Raw genomic sequence first — 18,970 nt, forward strand, 5'->3', positions numbered from 1 at the left:
CAGTAATCAGATAATGTGGGGGAGGAGAGTCCTGTGATGATCTGTGAAAGATCTGAGTGAATGATTTTTCTCTTTTACTTTAAAAAAAAAAATTATGGGAAGTATTCAATTTTACTAATGGATCAGGAGCTTTAATTGGAAGGTGAAAGATTGTTTCCATCAAGATCACATTTCATATGAGGAAGCTGCATTTGATTCCTGTAAGTAAATGCTGATTTTCTACTAATGTCCATTCAGATACTGAGCATGACAGCACACGGCCAGAAGCTTTACAAAATACTGCATGTTTCCAGGATTTGGTGACAGAAAATCTTGAAAGCATGAAAGAAAGGCTATTTATTCTCAGAGACACACTGTTTAGCCTCATAATAATTACCCATTCCTAATGTGAGGAACAGTCATCCAGGAGGTAAAGCTGTAGTGAATCATTTGTTTCTTTTATTGGGATTAAGTGTATCACTGAGTGAAGTACTAGTTGCATAATTGTGTAAAACATAAAAAAGAAGAGTGATGAAACAACAAGGGAGAAATGTTTACTCTAGGCATTATTTCATATATTATGGAAATACTCATACTACTAGCAAGGCCAACTTTGGGGCCACTCAAATTTGAAGGACAACAGGGGAAAGGATACTCCCTCCTCAACTTCTAATGTTGCAGAGATTTTAAGGCCAGAAAGAACTATTAGAGCTTCTAGGCTGACCTGTATACCATTGGCCATAGAATTTTATCCAGTTACTCCTTTATTCAATTCCCTGCCACTGTGCAGGCATCAGGCATTACTGCACCTTGATCCCTCCTATACTTTGCTTATGGCACATAATAGTTTAGTCTCTTGTGGGCTGTAATATATTGGTCTAATTTTGGTTGTTCGGTTTAACGTGCTGGTGCTGAGTGGTGTTTGTGGCCTGTGATATACACGAGGCCAGACTGGATGATCTGATCCCTTCTGGCATTAAACCTTGACTGTCTTGAGCCCAGTAACTATAATCGTCTCACACATAACACGAGGTGTGCTAAAGCTTCCTCGCTACTAGTTTAAAAATACTTATGGCTTCCATTGCATATAAACCTTGCCCTGTCGAGGGGAAAAAAAGAGACCTCCAGATGTATAAAAAGTTCTTCGCACTTAATGTTTTCCACAAGGGGGTGATAAGGACAAGATTTAGGCTGATGGCAAAACGGCAGCTTTATTTGCTGTCGGGCTACCACCACGCACCCAATGTCATCCATGGAAATCTCACAAAAGTTCCTATTTTTCAACACTTGTATTTATTAAGGTGTTGGCGGTTAATTAATAAATAACTTATTTACAGGATAAAGAAAAGGGCAAGAAGAATGTTTTGGACTCCTTAATGCTAAATTAGCCCCTAGCAACAAAGTGAGAGGTTTGGGCGCAGGGTTGTTTTTTTGTTTAAAAGTAATACTACATTTTTGAAGACACCCTTAACAGGGACACATTTCAACTACCACTATCAAATCCACGCCAGTAGCTTCCACCATGCATGGGAAAAGGTGGTTTTTGGTAAAACCCCACTTGTTCTGTTTTGGTTTCGCCAGGTCAAAATCAAAACCATGCTTTATTTGGGTTTCATTGGGTTTGGATTGATGTTTTCATTGGAAACAGTGATTGAGCCTATACATTCTTACACAAGTAATCCTAGGAAGGACATAGCACTTCTAAGTAATAAAGAGGGGAATGTGATTAAAGGAAGACAATAGCATTATTAGTTCATCGCAGCTACAGAGAAGAGGGGAACAACAGAACCCAAGTGCACTCTGGTTGCTGATAAACAAGGCAAAGACTATGCAGCTGATTATTGCAGGACTAGCAGCCCTGTTTAGAGAGCATTATCTTATCTGTAGCTGGGAGTCCCATTTTCTAGGTATGAAGGCACTGCGTTAACACACGATTTATCACCTGAGTAAAAAAAGAACATGGTCATTACTTCCTGAAGGGTCCAGAAATGAACCATTTATTTTATCTAAAGAGGGAAAGAAAAACAAGAAAAACTGCCTCTTTCTCACACACACTCCACCAGCAGTTGCAGCAGAACAAGTTGAGACAGAATGGTTCCAGCCAGGCTCACACATGCACAAGCATTAAAGCTTATTAGGGTAACAGAATAACCTTAATGGGCAGCTAATTACTATAATGAATTTATTCAAAAGACATTAATTAGGCCTTTCGCAAAATGAACTTTGTGTGTTTGAAAAAAACAGTTACATACAAATCAATGCAATATAAATCATGTATACGAGTATGAGTGAGAGAAACATAAGAACACACTCCAGCGGCTCGATTGTCCTGTCAATTGCTCCCATATAACTGCTAATGAAGTCAATGGAGGTGCGGGGCCACAACCCCTCTGAAAATCTGGTCCTAGGTACCCGGAAAGATAATGGAGCAAATAATTAAGCAATCAATTTGCAAACATCTAAAAGATAATAAGGTGATAAATAACAGTCAGCATGGATTTGTCACCACAAATCATGTCAAACCAACCTGATAGCTTTCTTTGAGAGGGTAACAAGCATTGTAGATGTGGGAGAAGCGGTAGATGTGGCATATTTTGAATTTGGTAAGGCTTTTGATACTGTCTCACATGACCTTCTCATAAACAAACTAGGAAAATACAATTTAGATGGAGCTACTATAAGATGGATGCATAACTGGTTGGAATATCATTCCCAGAGAGTAGTTATCAGTGGTTCACAGTCATGCTGGAAGGGCATAACGAGTAGGATCCTGCAGGGATCGGTTCTGGGTCCGGTTCTGTTCAATATCTTCATCAATGATTTAGATAATGGCATTCAGAGTACACTTATAAAGTTTGCGGAAGATACCAAGCTGGGAGGGGTTGCAAGGGCTTTGGAGGATAGGATTAAAATTCAAAATAATCTGGACAAACTGGAGAAATGGTCTGAAGTAAATAGGATGAAATTCAATAAGGACAAATGCAAAGTACTCCACTTAGGAAGGAACAATCAATTGCACACATACAAAATGGGAAATGACTGACTAGGAAGGAATACTGCAGAAAGGGATCTCGGGATCATAGTGGATCACAAGCTAAATATGAGTCAACAGTGCAACGCTGTTCCAAAAAAAGCGAACTCCATTCTGGGATGTATTAACAGGAGTACTGTAAGCAAGACACAAGAAATAATTCATCTGTTCTACTCCGCATTGATTAAGCCTCAACTGGAGTATTGTGTCCAGTTCTGGGCACCACATTTCAGGAAAGATGTGGACAAATTGAAGAAAGTCCAGAGAAGAGCAACAAAAATGATTAAAGGTCTAGGAAACATGACCTATGAAGGAAGATTGAAAAAATTGGGTTTGTTTTGTCTGGAGAAGAGAGGACTGAGAGGGGACATGATAACAGTTTTCAAGTACATAAAAGGTTGTTACAAGGAAGGAGAAAAATTGTTCTTCTTAACCTCTGAGGACAGGATAAGAATCATTGGGCTTAAATTGGAGCAAGGGCGGTTTAGGTTGGACATTAGGAAAAACTTCCTAATTGTCAGAGTGGTTAAGCACTGGAAATAAATTGCCTAGGGAGGTTGTGGAATCTCCATCATTGAGGATTTTTAAGAATAGGGTGAACAAACACCTGTCAGGGATGGTCTAGATAATACATAGTCTTGCCTTGAGTGCATGGGACCGGACTAGATGACCTCTCGAGGTTCCTTCCAGTTCTATGATTCTGTGAAAACATTTTCAACTGAACAATTTTCTGTCAAAAATGCTGCTTTTGTAAAAATCAATACATTTCACAGGAGCATTTCAATTTCAACAATTTTTTTCAATGAAAATAAGTCAAAACCTTTTGTTTTGATAATGATGAAATGTTTCATTTTGATAGTATAGCACAGGCCACAGAGCTTTCCTGAAAAAATTCCTAGAGCATATTTCATGCCCCAACCCCCTGCTCCAGCCCTGATCCCCCTCCTGTCCTCTGAACTCCTTGATCCCAGCCTGGAGCACCCTCCTGCACCCCAAACCCCTCATCCTGAGCCCCCCCAAGCCTGCTCCCCCAGCCCAAGCCCTCAACCCCCTGCACCCCAACCTCCCCTGCCCCAGCATGGAACCTCCTCCCACACCTTGAACTCCTCATTTCTGGCCCCACCCCAGAGCCTGCACCCTCAACCAGAGCCCTCACCCCTCCCCCCATGCCCCAACCCCCGCCCCAGCCCTGATCCCCCTCCTGTCCTCTGAACCCCTTGGTCTCAGCCTGGAGCACCCTCCTATACCCCAAATCCCTCATCCCCAGCCCCACCCCAGAGCTCACACCTCCAGCCGGAGCCCTCACACCCCCCAGACCCCAACCCCAACCCCCAATCCCAGCCCAGAGCCCCCTCCTGCATCCTGAGCTCCTAATTTCTGGCCCCACCCCAGAGCCCACACCCCCAACCTCAGCCTGCACCCCCCTCCCACACCCCAACCCCAATTTCATGAGCATTCATGGCCTCCCATACAATTTCCATACCCAGATGTGGCCCTTGGGCCAAAAAGTTTGCCCACCCCCACCTAGATTTAAAAATGGCCAGAGATGGAGAATTCAGCATGACCCTCAATAAATTGTTCCAATGGTTAATTATCCTCACTGTTAAAAATGTACATCTGATTTCCATTCTGAATTTGTCTAGCTTCAACTTGCAGCCATTGGATCGTGTTATACCATAGTCCGCTAGACTAAGAGCCTATTATCAAATATTTGTTCCCCCTGTGAGTATTTATAGATTGTAATGACCCTTCTCTTTGTTAAACTAAATAGATTGATCTTCTTGAGTCTATCACTATAAGGCAGGTTTCCTAATCCTTTATCATTCTCGCAGCTCTTCTCTGAACCCTTTCCATTGATCAACATCTGTCTTGAATTGTGGACACCAAAACTGGACACTGTATTCCCAGCAGCGATTGAACCAGTGTCAAATACAGAGGTAAAATAATCTCTCTATCCCTACTCAAGATTTCCCTGTTTTTGCATCCAAGGTTCGCATTAGCCCTTTGGCCACAGCATCGCACTGGGAGCTTATGTTCACTGATTATCCACCATGACCCCCAAATCTTTTTCAGAGTTGCTGCCGCACAGCATAGAGTCCCCCATCTTGTAAACATGGACTTCATTCTTTGTTACTAGTTGTATACATTTAGCTGTATTCACACATTGTTTGCTTGCACCCAGTTTACCAAGCGATGCAGATCACTTTGAATCAGTGACCTGTCCTCCTCATTATTTACCACTATCCCAATTTTTGTGTCATCTGCAAACTTTATCAGTGATGTTCTTATGTTTTCTTCCAGGTGACTGATGAAAATGTTAAATAGTGCAGGGCCAAGAACAGACTCCTTCAAGACCCCACTAGAAGCACATCCACTTGGTGATGATTTGTCATTTACAGTTACATTTTGAGACTTATCAGTTAGCCAGCTTTTACCCCATTTAATGTGTTTCATGTTAATTTTATCATTCTAGTTTTTAATCAAAGTTAAACACCTTACAGATGTCTACGTATACTACTTAAATACTATTATCTTTATCAACCAAATTTATCATCTCAAAGTTAAATTGACATGATCTATCTTCTGTCAACCCATGTTGACTGTCATGAATTATATTATCCTCCTTCAATTCTTTATTAACCAAGTCCTGTATCAGCCCCTCCAACACAAAAAACACTTTGAAGGTCCTGAATCAATTTTGGGGGAATTAGTTTTGCGGGAAATGTCAGCATTTCATTTCAAATTGGAAAAAACCCCAAATTTTAGAATGCTGGAATTGCCTGCAGAACAGAAATTCCAGTTCCCAATCAACTCTAATGACAACACTGAAATGGCCTGTAATGGGTTTTTAATTTTGCAAAATTAACTCTTCTCCCCAGATTTTAGCCTAAAACAGGGAATATGTGCTATTTTAAGTTTTGCCGTTATTTGGAGTCAAAATCTCTTGACAATAGCAGATCATTTGAGACTTTGGTGAGTTCTGTAACAGAATTAGAAAAAGCCTCCTCCAACTTCACACACTCTTTTCATTTGATTTGACATTAATGCATTTGATCAGGTCCTGGATGCATTTTATTTAAAAACTGTTAATGAATTATCTTGTGTTTATCTCAGACATACGTGGATCTGTCTGACAGCATGTAGCCACTACAAACAAGCATCACAGGTGCTGCAGCTCTAATTATAATAGATTGTTGTGATTTTTTTTTGAAGAGATATAGACAAATACAATCAAAGAGATCAAGGGACGACATGTTAACAGGCTGGGACTTGTTAAATGTGGTGTTGTGTACAAACGCATGTTATAATTTTAAGGTTACTAATTCGCTATTTTCACTGCTATTTGATGAGCTGAAGGATGAACGATTCTGCTGTTCAAGACCAAAATCTTTGGAAAGCTGTAGAGAATCTGATAAAGTAATTTCTACTTCTCTTCCCTCCTCAAGTGTTGGGAGCAGAAATCAGATAAAAATAATCGCTTGCTTATGGGTTGGATTAAAGGCCTGGACATCATTCTGCACCTCTGATAATTATCTGCAATTATATGCAACTCCTGCAGATACACCAGTTCATCCTGCATTGACAGATACTCTTACACAGATACATATCTTACAGCGAGAAATTGTGAAGGACTAGGTAAGGATAACAGTGGATTGTGCTTTCACAACTGGAGAGCTGAGTGGATCTGTCTTAGGTTACAACCCAGAGAAAACAAGATGCACAGTCTGCGTCAATCAGCTCCATACACATCACAAAATCACAATGCAGTTTGGGAATCACTGTCTGTCTCTTCTTAGGAGAAGTCCAGCCCCGGAATAGAAGGGATGAGGCAGGACAGGACTGTTTGAAGACCACTGGCAAAGTTATAGAAAAGTTTGTATAGGCAGCATTTGTCTTTGCTATGTCTGATACAGGCTAGTTCTGCCATTATAACCACTATATTCACTCCCAAATTTAGCTTTTGCACATGGTTTACTCATGTGAGTAACTTCTTGCATCTAGTTATGCTGGCTCCACCTGTCTTTTATCCATCCATCCAAACCCACATAACTTTCCAGATGAAAACTGTTTGTTGCTGCATCTAACTGGGAGAGCGAAGGCTTAAACCTGCCAAAAACCACATTTACTGCCTTTTGAATCAACTTATTTTCAGCCAGTCAGCTGGTGCCCAGCCTGAATGACAAATCTTTTATTAATACAGATGACAGTGGAGGTGCTGAGAATTGCTTCCTGGTAACAGATAATCTCCTTAATTCCACCGAAGATGATATAACCATCCTCAATAGTTTGCATTTTAAAATCTTGTGTGGAGAATTTTTTTTTATTTTTTATTTTTTTAATTTTAAGCCACTGGCTTGTTGCCAATCAGCCACAGAAATTTCTTTTGCAGAAGTGGGTTCCCTTAATATGTTCTATGGACTCCATGTGCTGTCATCTGGGGTCACCTCCATGTGCTGTCCATAGTCAGTGAGGTAAGCAAAGCTTTGCAAATGTGAGAGAGGTGGAAAAATCCAGGGGGGGGATGTACAGCATGGCTGTAAACAGGAGACATTTTTTGTGTTCTGACTCTGATTAAAGCTAGCACTCAGAGAGCCAGATTTTTTGTTAGGCTGTGGCCCTAGAGCCTGAAAACTGATGTGCATGTGGCTATTGCAAAACTCACAAAGGGTTATCCAGTCAAGGTGGCTGTGACTGGAGTAGTCTAAACAATTTCTGCATTTCTGGGAAGTAGCAACCAGTGGGTCATAAAGCCAGCAATGTGGCTACTGTAGAATGCATAGCATACCAGTTCTCCAAATAGCGACAAAGTGTTAGGAGGACTATTTTTATAAATAATTCCAATGGGAGGACTACCCATGTGTTAATAGTGTTAGCTGCCTCAGCTTTGTGAGTACTGGGAACTGGCCATGCACTGAAGATGCATCTGGAGCAATCAATCTTATTTTAAAAAAAAAAAAAAGATCGTTATTCTCATGATCTTTAGCTTTTGCACCATTGTCAGGTTTCAATTTGGGGTAGGAAAACTGGTGCAGAGAAAAAACCCCAAACCAATAACTGGCCAGTGATGTGTTGCTAGAATTTTAACAGTAGGTTCCTCTCTGCTCCCAAAAGGGTGATTTGTGCCACCAAGGGCACTAGGAAGTGGGATCCCAGGACTGGAGGCACTGCTGTTCTGCCTTGTCCTTGCACAGGAGCCATAAGGAACGGAAGGCTCCTTGCATTCTCTCCTCTGTTCACCCATCCTTCTACCTGGCACAATTTGGCCCCAAGCGCATAAAGGCTGCACAGCTGAAATTTTCACACAACCTCTTAAGATCTCATGGGACACTCAAAATTTCATGGCGTAGAGCACATCACAGCTGTATTTTATTTTCCTCTCCTCATTTTCCTGATTAGTGCTGGGAATCAGAGAATCTGGAGAAGTGGACACTCCAAAGCAAAAGGAATTAATGTTAAGCAGCTTTGCAACCAGAACAGACTTTTCTATTATACTGGAGCTGGCTGCCAGCTCAACACCTTATTTTTTTTAAATTCTAAACTGAAGTGAAGGGTTTGTATAAGGAAATGGGTTGACCCAGGAGAACTAAATCTCTAATTTATCTACTGGAGAGCACAGACCAACAGCAGTGCAAGTTTGTTCACACCAGCCAAATGCGCCTAAGTCAATCAAGTCTAGAGAAACCTCTCGGATGGATGAGAGAGTAGTTTTGTCTCTGTGTTCAGTCAGTCGTGGACACAAGAAGAGGGAGAGGGGACAAAACGGCACCAAAGAGTTGGCTTGACGTGACAACTGACTGAGTCTTGAAATTATTTAAGTTTGTTCCCACTCTTCCTCTCTAAACATTTTTGGTGCACACATGTCTAGACCAAAAACTGCAAAAGATATACTTTTACCACAGCATCTGGCTGCTTGGGAACTTCACTGGCCATCTTGATGGCTTTGACCTCTGTCTGAAATGTGGTTACTGGTTAGACTGAAGAAGCTGTCTGAGTTGCTTTGCTCTTTTACATTGCACTTTCTCTTGACTCATAAAATCCATACACTGGTGATAGTTGAACAATGGTGTTTTCCCTGTCTATACATTATAGGGAGAATTTCTTGAATCTATGGTCACATCCTACTTGTACATGATGTTCCTTTGTAAATCTAGACTAACAGCCACAAACCTTCTGATGCACAGTGAAATCATACATCTGTCATTTGTAGTCTTCATCTTTTTTTTTAAAACGATTGAGAAAGCAATTAGATCTCTCTCTCTATTTTTCCATGGCAAGTAAAAATCAAAGATGTAAATACTTAGCCGTTGAAAGCGAGGAGGCATCTGTTACGAACTAAAATCCCTAGGGGTGGCAGTGTTGGCACAAGTGGTTTTGTTGCTCTCTGTTTCACACGCAAATCAATATGATTCACTTTTAGGGCTTGACCCCTTCCTCCTCACATAGGCAGAACTCCCATTGACTTCAGTGGGAATTTTATCTATGATGAATGAGAAGCGTGCTCTTGGAGGAACCAGAACCTTAGTAGGTCAGAAAAAGAGCTAATATCAAACTAGTGACATCAGGATCATTAATAATACAGGTAACAACTAATTGATTCTCAGGGGAGGATCAGGCCCAATAGCACATTGGTCACAGTCTCTCTTTCTCCATACAATCAATATGTATCAGTCATCTAGTTTTCTAACACAGCTGTATTTTGCATGTCTGTACCTATTTGCCTGTCTATATCTGTAACAGGCTTAGCTTTTACTGAATCAAATAGTGAACAGGGGTCACAATACAAGTAAAGGTTTTGCACTTACTGTTCCAGCTGTTTGTTGATTGATGAAGAGTTGAGGAGAGGAGCAGAAGGTTGAAGGATGGCTACACTCTGCTAGATACTCTTCTCCTCAAAACCAAACCCAGAGACGACACAGCAGCGAAATTCCAACCACAATAGGTTTCCTAATGGATTTTCTATGGGACCAACCAAGTCAGCATTAACCTGCCATTCCTCTCCCCAGATAAAAATGTTACAAAAAATAGAGTACAGACTTACAGAATTTCATTTCCTTATGTAGCTTATTCCCACCTAAGAAACATTCAAACAATTCCATACAAAGTCATGTATCAGAGTAAGGCTTTTCACTTTCAGTAAACTGCGGGGGAGGGTTCCCCTTAACATATAAATACTTCTAAAGTTTGACAGATTTTAAAAGGGGTTCATCCTGCCAGAGTGCAATCCTTGTCTTTTGTGAAATTAGCTTCTGCATTTCAGGGTGCAGGTAGCATAGCATTGTCTCCTATAAGAATTGCTGTACCCTTTCCGCATTCAACAAAGCCACGGCTGGACCTACTGCACTGCCATTTATATTTAATTCCGCCCCCCCCCTTGTAGTTAATATTATAAAACTATTTCAAATACCACTTCATAACAAACACTTAGACCCTATTTCAGAGTAGCAGCCGTGTTAGTCTGTATTCGCAAAAAGAAAAGGAGTACTTCAGTGAATGCATCCGATGAAGTGAGCTGTAGCTCACGAAAGCTTATGCTCAGATAAATTTGTTAGTCTCTAAGATGCCACAAGTACTCCTTTTCTTTTTACTTAGACCCTAGCAGTCCAGACTGTATCTACATAGACGAACAAGAGTTCTGCATACTTGGCTTCAAGTTTTCAGCAGAAAATCACTCACATGGGTTTTGCTTTTACCACCAATACCACTGACTTGCGGGAGAAGTCAACCCTTGGCATAGAGAATGTAGTTGTGGCTGATATAGTTTTTCTTACTCACATATTCCAGGGCTTAAGCAATATGCATTGCGTGCACTTTGGATGACTTTGACAAATCAGTAGATGAGTGCTGTTGTGCCGAAGGATTAAATGAAAAACTTTTGAATTGTTGGTTGCCAGCATATAACCTCACTTGGCCTATGATCCAATGATGAATGAAGTCAATGGAAAGCCTGCTATTGATTTCAATGGGTTTTGGATCAGGCCCCTGAACTTTTGGGTCATTTTGTTCACTGTACTTTGAAATAGATGTGGGTAAATAACTAATTAAATTTAAAAAAAAAGTGTTAAACCCAGACCAAGTATTCAATATTTTGTATTGACCAGATTATAACACCAAGGAACAAAACCTTAACGGAAGTATTAGATCCCTGTTTATGAGTATATTCCTCCTCCATAAACTGCACTCCTATACTGACGATAAACTGGGAACTCTTGTTACATACTTAAAAGAAGTGATAATAAAACCCCTGAGACCACCAGCTGGCTGCCAAATCTAAGTACTCAAAAATCACATGATTCTATGTTGCCAAACTTAGACCAGATCCTGTTCTCATTGGAGTCAATGGATTTTTGCCAAGGATTTCCATGGGAGCAGGAGCAGCTCTTTAGATTATAAACTCTTGAGGGCCAAGATCTTGTCTCTGTATTGTGTCTGTAAATTGCCATGGACTGTAGATGGGGCAGGGCACCAGGAGCCCATGTGATGGAGTGGCAGAGCTGAATGCCATATAAGCCCTGAATGCCAATGAGCTCTGCATGGAACCACAGTATGGATGAATGCTGAAGTTCTTGGGCGAGAACGAGAGCAAGGGTGGTGCTGGAGGATCTTTTGCTATGTAGAAGAGTGGTAGGATGGAGGGATGTTCTAGGGTCTTGGAGCCTACTCCAGCCCATAGGTTTGAATAGCAGCACTAGCGTGTCTCCATCCCTGCCTGAGGGAGAAACTCCTTCCTTTTGCCCCAGTGGCGATCCCCAGGGCTGAAGAACAACATAGGGTAGATTAGAGCATATTTAAGAAAAGTCCAGTGTAGCCATTGATGGTATAATTCACAAAACTACAGAAAAAGCTAATTTTTTAAACTGTTAGCCCAGCAGTAGGCCTTATAAGGACCTGTCCACACGACTATTTCATGACCATTCAGAATTCTGCAGATAACTCCTAGGGCTATTTTTTCCTGTTCTTTGTGCAACATGTTTTGTCCGATAATCTTGGAGTTTGGCTGAAAAAAGATAACCCCTTCCATGTAAATGAACTTTGACAGGCTAAACACACTGGAGATGCAGAAACCATTTCCAAAAAACCAAGCAAGTCAACGTGTTTTATTTAATCAGCACTACAGACTTTCTTATCATCATAGGGAATCAGTCTCAGTTGAGGTCTCTAAGTGCTATTGTAATACAAATAATACATAATTATACATCTGCTAGAAATCTCTACAGGGACGTGGGGGTAAGGGACACTACCAAAGGATGCTACATATTACATGCTAATTGATCTACATAGTGGTGGAATCCACCAGCACAAATCCCACTCCTTCCCTGGCCTGCCCTATTTCCATGGTATATAGGTTGGTAAGTGGGGGGGAGGGGGTCCCTGCCTAGTGGTTACAGACTATGGCTGCAACACTGCCTAATGGTAACAATCTATGGTGACAGCCCTGCCTAGCAGGGGTAGACAAACCCAGGCCTTCCCACTCCATCAGATTCCGACCAACGGGCCCTCTTGAGCACCATAAGGAAAACATCCACTATCTGTGGGTCAGCTAAATACCCTCCCCTATGTCTCTTCCTACCACTCCATCCCTTCTCGGTGTGCATTGTGTCTTGCAACCCAGCCCACAGGCCTCGGCAGGCTAGGGAGTCCTGGTTTGTGCAGCACTCCTTCTCCTGGGGATATCCTCCTGGCGTAGTCCATTTGTAGCAGTGAGTGCAGATCTATCCCGCTCCACCCACCACTGTGCTGAGGACACTCCTTTTTAATCCCCTCCTCCAACTGGAGCATTCCCAGCAGGACTGCCAGGGTGGGGCTTCCTGGGCCCAGGGTTGTCCCTGCACCCCTATGTCTCCAATGAGGAGTTTATCTACCCCATCACAAATACCCCTTGCAGCCACTTATCCCACAAAAAGAAATCTGCATTCTGGTGATTGTCCCCCAGCCTATAGACCACCTGGAAGCCATAAGGTTCCAAGACCAAATACCACCTCATAATCTGGGGGTTGGTGTCTTTCATGGAATTTAGCCAGCAGAGAGGTGTGTGATCAATTAACAAAAGGAGGGGGTTTCCCAGTAGGAAATATTGCAATGCTTCTCTGGCCCACTTCACCACCAAGTCTTCTTTCTCTACAGTCTAGTAGGCCTTCTATGGAAAAAATAGTTTCCAGCTGATGTAGAGTATTGGATGCTCTTCCCCATTAAAGTCTTGGGATAGCACTGCTCCTAGCCCCACATCTGAAGCATCAGTGTGGATTATGAACTGTCTTGTGAAGTCAGGGTAGAAGACGACTGGTGCTTTGCTCAGAAGATCTTTCAAGGTCCTGAAGGTTTCGTCACAGACCTTGGGTGACGCTCTTGGGGCTAGAGTTCTGCATTAAGTCAGTGAGGAGTACAACTATTATGGTAAAGCTGGTTATGAATCATCTTTTGTAGCCAACCAGACCCCAAAATTGTCTAACTTGTTTCTTTGCCAACAGAATAGGTCTGGACCTTCCAACAAAAGTGGTGTAAGTTTTCCCCTTCTGACACTATATCCCAGGTACATTTTCTCATGAAACCACAACTGGCACTTGACTGGATTCACTGTGAAGCTGGCTTCATCGAGGGCATGTAGGACCATATATATATTTGAGGCGTTTCTCCCACTCAGCGCTGTAAACAACTATATTGCCTATATAGGCTGCCACATTCTGGATGTGTGGTTGCAGGACCATGCCCATCAGCCCTTGGAAGGTGGTCACAGCACCAAGAAGGCTGAAGAGTATGGTCTTAAAATAATACAGGCCAAAATGTGTTGCAAAAACTGTTTTTTCCTCAAGATCCCTTTGTTAAGGGGATCTGCCACTAGCCCTTGGTCAGATCTAAGTTCGAGATATACTTTACAGCTCCCAATCTATTGCTCAAAAATTCATTGACTCAGGATGGGATATGCGTTCCCTCTTGGTGGCAGGCAACCCTTCAACATTCAGCTGGAGAACCCTAAGTGATGGACCTATGACTAGAAAATCATTGTCCTGAACCTGTTTGACTGGTTGATTGAGATTCATGGTAATTTTCAAACTTGATCTGCTATTTGAGTCTTACAAGGTTGTATATGCAGATGACATATGCCTTGGCACTCAGTCACACTCCTTGAGAGTGTTCTTCCTTGAGCTCCAGCAACCAGCCAGCAACTGATCTGCTCAGGCCCTGCTGCTCCTTTTCACTGAGCCTGCTGGCTCTGATTGGCTGCTTCCCTGTAGCCTTTCTAGACAGGCGTGGAGGACTTTTACTGCTCCTTTTCTGGGGTGGGGTATAGTAAGACCACAAGGCCTCCAGCAGGGGGCCTCAAAGGGCCTGGTACACCCCATCCCTCTTGGCCTGTTACTATTTTGTGGGGGAACCCCATCTTCACAAAGACTTTCATGATTTCCATTACTATGGTTACTGTGTTGGTTGTGTGAAGTGGAATAGCCTCAGGATATTGTGTTGATGTCCATTTGTCCTCATCTCTACCAGTTCTATCAAATCCATGCTGATCGTCTCAAAGGGGTATCTACTTCCAGCATCGATATCAGGGCAGTCCTTGGAGCTCTTTTGGGTTCTGCCAACTGACACTCCAAGCAGGACATGCAGTAATCCTTTACCTCTTTGAAGATCCCTGGCTAATAGAACCGGATGGTAATTCTCTTAAGGAGTTTCTCTCTTCCCAGGTGGCCAGCACAGAGTACCAAATGTATGAGCCAAGGTAACTCCCTCCAAAAGGGCCAAGGTACAAGGATTTGGGCCCAAATTTTGTTGGTCTCGTGGTCATGTACCAACCATAGAGTTGTTTCTCTCTCAACTCGAAGTGTGGCCATTGTTCTAGCTTCTGTCAATTGATTACCTCCCCGTTGACAGTGGCCAGATATTTATAGGTGACATTTCCCCAGGGGTGAAAGTAAAATTTATCTCCAGCTGCTGCCCCGGGCCCTTTTAAACCGCCAGCCCTGGGACCCAGCAGGGCCGCCAATGCGGGGCGGGTGGGGGAGCACAAGAGGGGCAGTGATGTTAAAGTGCTGCCGCGGCAGCGCTTTAAGCAGTGTCCTTAAGTCAGCTGTACGAGGCGGTACCGGCGGCCAATTTTTACTGGTACGCCGTACCAGCCCGTACTGCCTTACTTTCACCCCTGGGTTTCCCTTCTGTTCCTGATGAAATTCCTGTTTTGGATCAGCCATTCCACATCCAAGTGATTTTGAGTTCACTAGCCCTCAGGGGTCCTTCCATGAGTCCCTTCCCTAGGGTCTTCTCACTCTCCTGTGTCAGGCAGCTTCATGGACGCAGCCTCTTCCCTGGCCCTGGAGGCATGCTCAGCACCCCCAACTAGGTCATTCTTCTGCACCTGTAAGACTTTGCTAAAGCACTTCCAGTTGTGTTCCAGGATCACTGGGTAATCTAGAGAGGCAGCCATTCCCACACAGTGTCTCAGTGTGGTTCCCCACTGTCACTTATATCTCCTTTGTGGGGTACAGGTGCACATCTTTGTGTTTACACTGCAAGAAGATCATGTGGCTGGCATCCCATGGAACATAACAGCTTTTCCCTTATGAGGATCTGGCTGCACACTGAGTCTATTAAGCCCATCACTTAGGACCCATAAACTCTCACTGAGACTATCATCTTGGCCAGACCCTGATTACAGACTCTGGAGGCAGCTTCCAGGTTTGCCTGTAGTATAATCCATAAAGGGGCAGTCGTGCTGAAAGTGCCCACACTTGAAAAAACTGCCTGCCAAAGGGGCAACCATCTGTCTTCCTGCCATTAGAAATATCATGGCCAGAGGAACCTTAGCTTCTGAAATCCTTGGCTCCCTAGACCTCTGTGTCCTGGAGTGTTCTAGCTTAGCTTCAGTGTCTGCCATGGAAGGGATTTGGGCCTCGCCGCAGTGGAATCTCCTGTGCCTCTCTCCATCACACTGTGTCATCTACTTTCAGCAATGGCCTAGATTCAAGGACACTCCTTGGGGGTGTAGGGGGTGCCCTGTCAGCTGCCAGGTAATTTTCCATGAGCCCACTGCCTCCGACATCAATGTCTTCATGCCCACTCCCGTCCCCTGACCAGGAGAACCTGGATAAATGGCTCAAGCACAAAATCCTCTGCCACCTGCTCCCTAGTTCTCCTATCTGGCGTTAGTCAGTACCAGCAATAATCCTTGAAGCACTGGGCCACTACCTGAAGGCAGGCCCCCAGTGCATATTTTTTCCTCCAGAAGCACTGGTAGAGTATATATCTGGGAAAATATCTAAAATGCCTATCTTGACCTTATGGTAGTCTTGGGTATCTATGGAATCTAGCACCCTATAGGCTGCCTAGGCCAGCCCCGTCAAGCATGAGGCCAAGATTGTGGCCCAATGATTGGGCAGCCACGCTGCCACAGTGGCCACACATTCAAATGTCACTAAGGTGGCTTTGGGGGTCATTGTCTGGGCCCATCTTTGTCAGATTGACTGGGACACCCTGGCTTTAGGACCCTCCCAGAGGACATCAGTCCCAGGATAGCAGTGGCTCCTAGGGGTTGTAGGAGCACCATCATTTGTTGGGACCAGGTATTGCTGTTCTTCATGTTGTGTGGTCAGCTCCAGAATGAAGCTGTTTTCGAGCCGCTTGCTGCTGGTGTTGGGAGGCCAGATGTTGCAATAAATTGATTCAGTTGCTGCTGCAACAACTGCTATTGTTGACTCTCCCTTGAAACCCAGCACAAGGGCCTCTGCAGGCTAGGAAGTCCTGACTTTTTGCAGCAGCCCTCCTCCTGGGGATATCCTCCTGGCATAGTCCCTCTGTAGCAGTAAGTGCAGGTCTGTCTCTCTCCACTCTCCACTTACGGTGTTGAAGAGACTCCCTTTTAAGCCCCTCCTCCAATTGGAGGCCTGCTGGGGTGGGGCTTCCTGGGCTCAGAGTTGTTCCTGCACCCCATCGCTCCAATATGGGGTTTATCTACCCTGACTTAAGGGCCACTTGCAGATTTACCTCTTAATTGACTTTATATCCATACACACACAGTTGTACTACTGTGATCAAAACGTAACACTTGCCATTAAATGAGCCTTGTGTTTAATATGTAACTCTGCCGGAGCCAGGTGAAATCTCATTTTACATTTCTAGTTCCCTGTAACACTCACAGGTGAATGACAATGACCATTTCTATGGAGTATATTTGTGATTTATGATGCCTTTCAATGTCCGCCTCAAACTTCTAATTACGCCCACCTGTGTCAGATCAGCAGTATTTTAATTGTGACCATGCTCTATCCTGCAGTGAGTAAGTTAGGCACTGAAAGTTGCTCATTCTTCAGTAGAATTAAAAACAAAATGTTTGAGGGTCTGTCTGGAGAAGTATAGTACTTGTGAAGGGGAGAAATTGATAGCTGAGTGTCAGATCCCTTATTGTGTACGCATTACCATGTCTCTTTCCACAGTTTTGGCAATCCCAGCCTTCAAGAACCTCTTCTTCCCTAGCGCTGGGTTTCTCCTGAACAGAAACAGCCAGTTGTGGTAAAATGTGGTAATTTACCACAGGCGAGATTTCGAAAAGCACAAGTGGCAGTTAGGCACCCCACACCTATTGCCTTAAATGAGAGTTCTGCCCCTAACTCCCATTGCTCCTTTGAAAATCTCCTCACAGTCAAACATCTCCCAGGGATAAGGCTGAAATATAACCAAATTCCTCTTAGTTGTGTGACCCAAATCTAGACTGAACACATCTCTGGAGGAAAAAGGTAAAAATACAACATTAGCTCCTGATCTTGCAACATGCTGAGCACTCAGTTATAGGTGCTTAACCCACTTCACTAACCCACATAGTCAGTCTCTTATTTTTTGACCATATCACATGACCCATCTCTTCTAGTTAAAGAAAAATCAAAATACAAAACAAAAACACCCCACACTGTACACTTATGCTCCATGGTACATTCAATAGATCACCCAAATACGACTTACTTGATCTGAATACTAACCAAGGCCTCAGTCCTGCAGTTGGGTCCTCATGGTCCTGCTTCCACACGGAGCCCCGCTGAAATTTAAAATGCCACACAGATCTGATTACATAAAACAAAAACTCTTTCGGTAGCCTGGGGGTTGTGTGAGATAATGGTAACAATTACACATGGCATATTTATAGCACCTTTCAGTTGAGGATTACAAAGTTATTTAAAACCATTCAGTCATTCTCATAACAAGCCTGGGAGGTAGGTAAGGATTATTATTCACACAGAATATTCTTTGTTTGTTTGTGAAGCATGAAGAGACATTTTATTGATGGCACAGAGAGGTTAAATGACTGCCCAATAGCACATCAACAAAGGAGCCAGGAAGGGAACTTATGACTGCTCCAAATTGTGTGATCTACTCTCTAGACCAAAATTGTGTCTGCTGCTGGTGCATATGTATTCTCTCTGCTCTAGAAGCACAGAGATGGTGGAATGCTGTGCTGGAGGAAGGAGAGCACAAGAGACATAACAGGCAGTCAGGAGAAAGGGTGAGAGGGAATAACAGAAAGCAGCAGGAGCTGCAGGGAGAGAGTGGAGGAGGAGCCTCTTATGTACCTCTCTAGCACCCCCAGGAGCCTGGACTGATTAACACCAGCTTCTTAGGGAGCTTCCTGTTTCCTGCTGCTTCCCTGAACCCACTTGAGGAGAACAGGCAGTCAACTGAAGTAGTAGGAGCCAGTTAGGCCCTTAAGACACTGATATCTTCACTCACTCAGGTCCTGCTACCAGCCTGCTTATTTATCCTCTTCAACTGAGTGTTGAGAGCCACTATAGGTGGCACAGAACAGCAGTCATGAGCGAAAGAAGAAAACGCCCCTCTGGGGCAGCATTCAGAAAAAGAAAGAAAGCAAAGGAAGCTTTTCTATCTAAGTAGGAAGGAGCTCTCCTGAGATACATAGATACAAATGTTCACGGTGAGCCTTCCGGCCCCAGTGTGGATGTGAGTGGTGAGCAGATGCCTGAT

General features: G+C 43.4%; 1 long non-coding RNA gene across 2 annotated transcripts; it reads right to left on the reverse strand.

Moving 5' to 3' along the window:
• Positions 1–1,561: 1,561 nt before the first annotated feature.
• Positions 1,562–18,030, reverse strand: LOC122465014. 2 transcript variants are annotated; one of them, XR_006289525.1, is made up of 3 exons: positions 17,974–18,030; positions 9,814–9,967; positions 1,562–1,921 (listed from the first exon to the last, which is right to left on the reverse strand). It is a non-coding gene; the product is annotated as an uncharacterized LOC122465014 (long non-coding RNA). The 2 variants fall into 2 exon arrangements; XR_006289526.1 differs by lacking the exon at positions 1,562–1,921 and adding an exon at positions 2,237–2,383.
• Between the last annotated feature and the right edge of the window lie 940 nt (positions 18,031–18,970).

The sequence above is a fragment of the Chelonia mydas genome, chromosome 3 (genome assembly GCF_015237465.2).
Source record: "Chelonia mydas isolate rCheMyd1 chromosome 3, rCheMyd1.pri.v2, whole genome shotgun sequence".
Classification (NCBI taxonomy): domain Eukaryota; kingdom Metazoa; phylum Chordata; order Testudines; family Cheloniidae; genus Chelonia; species Chelonia mydas.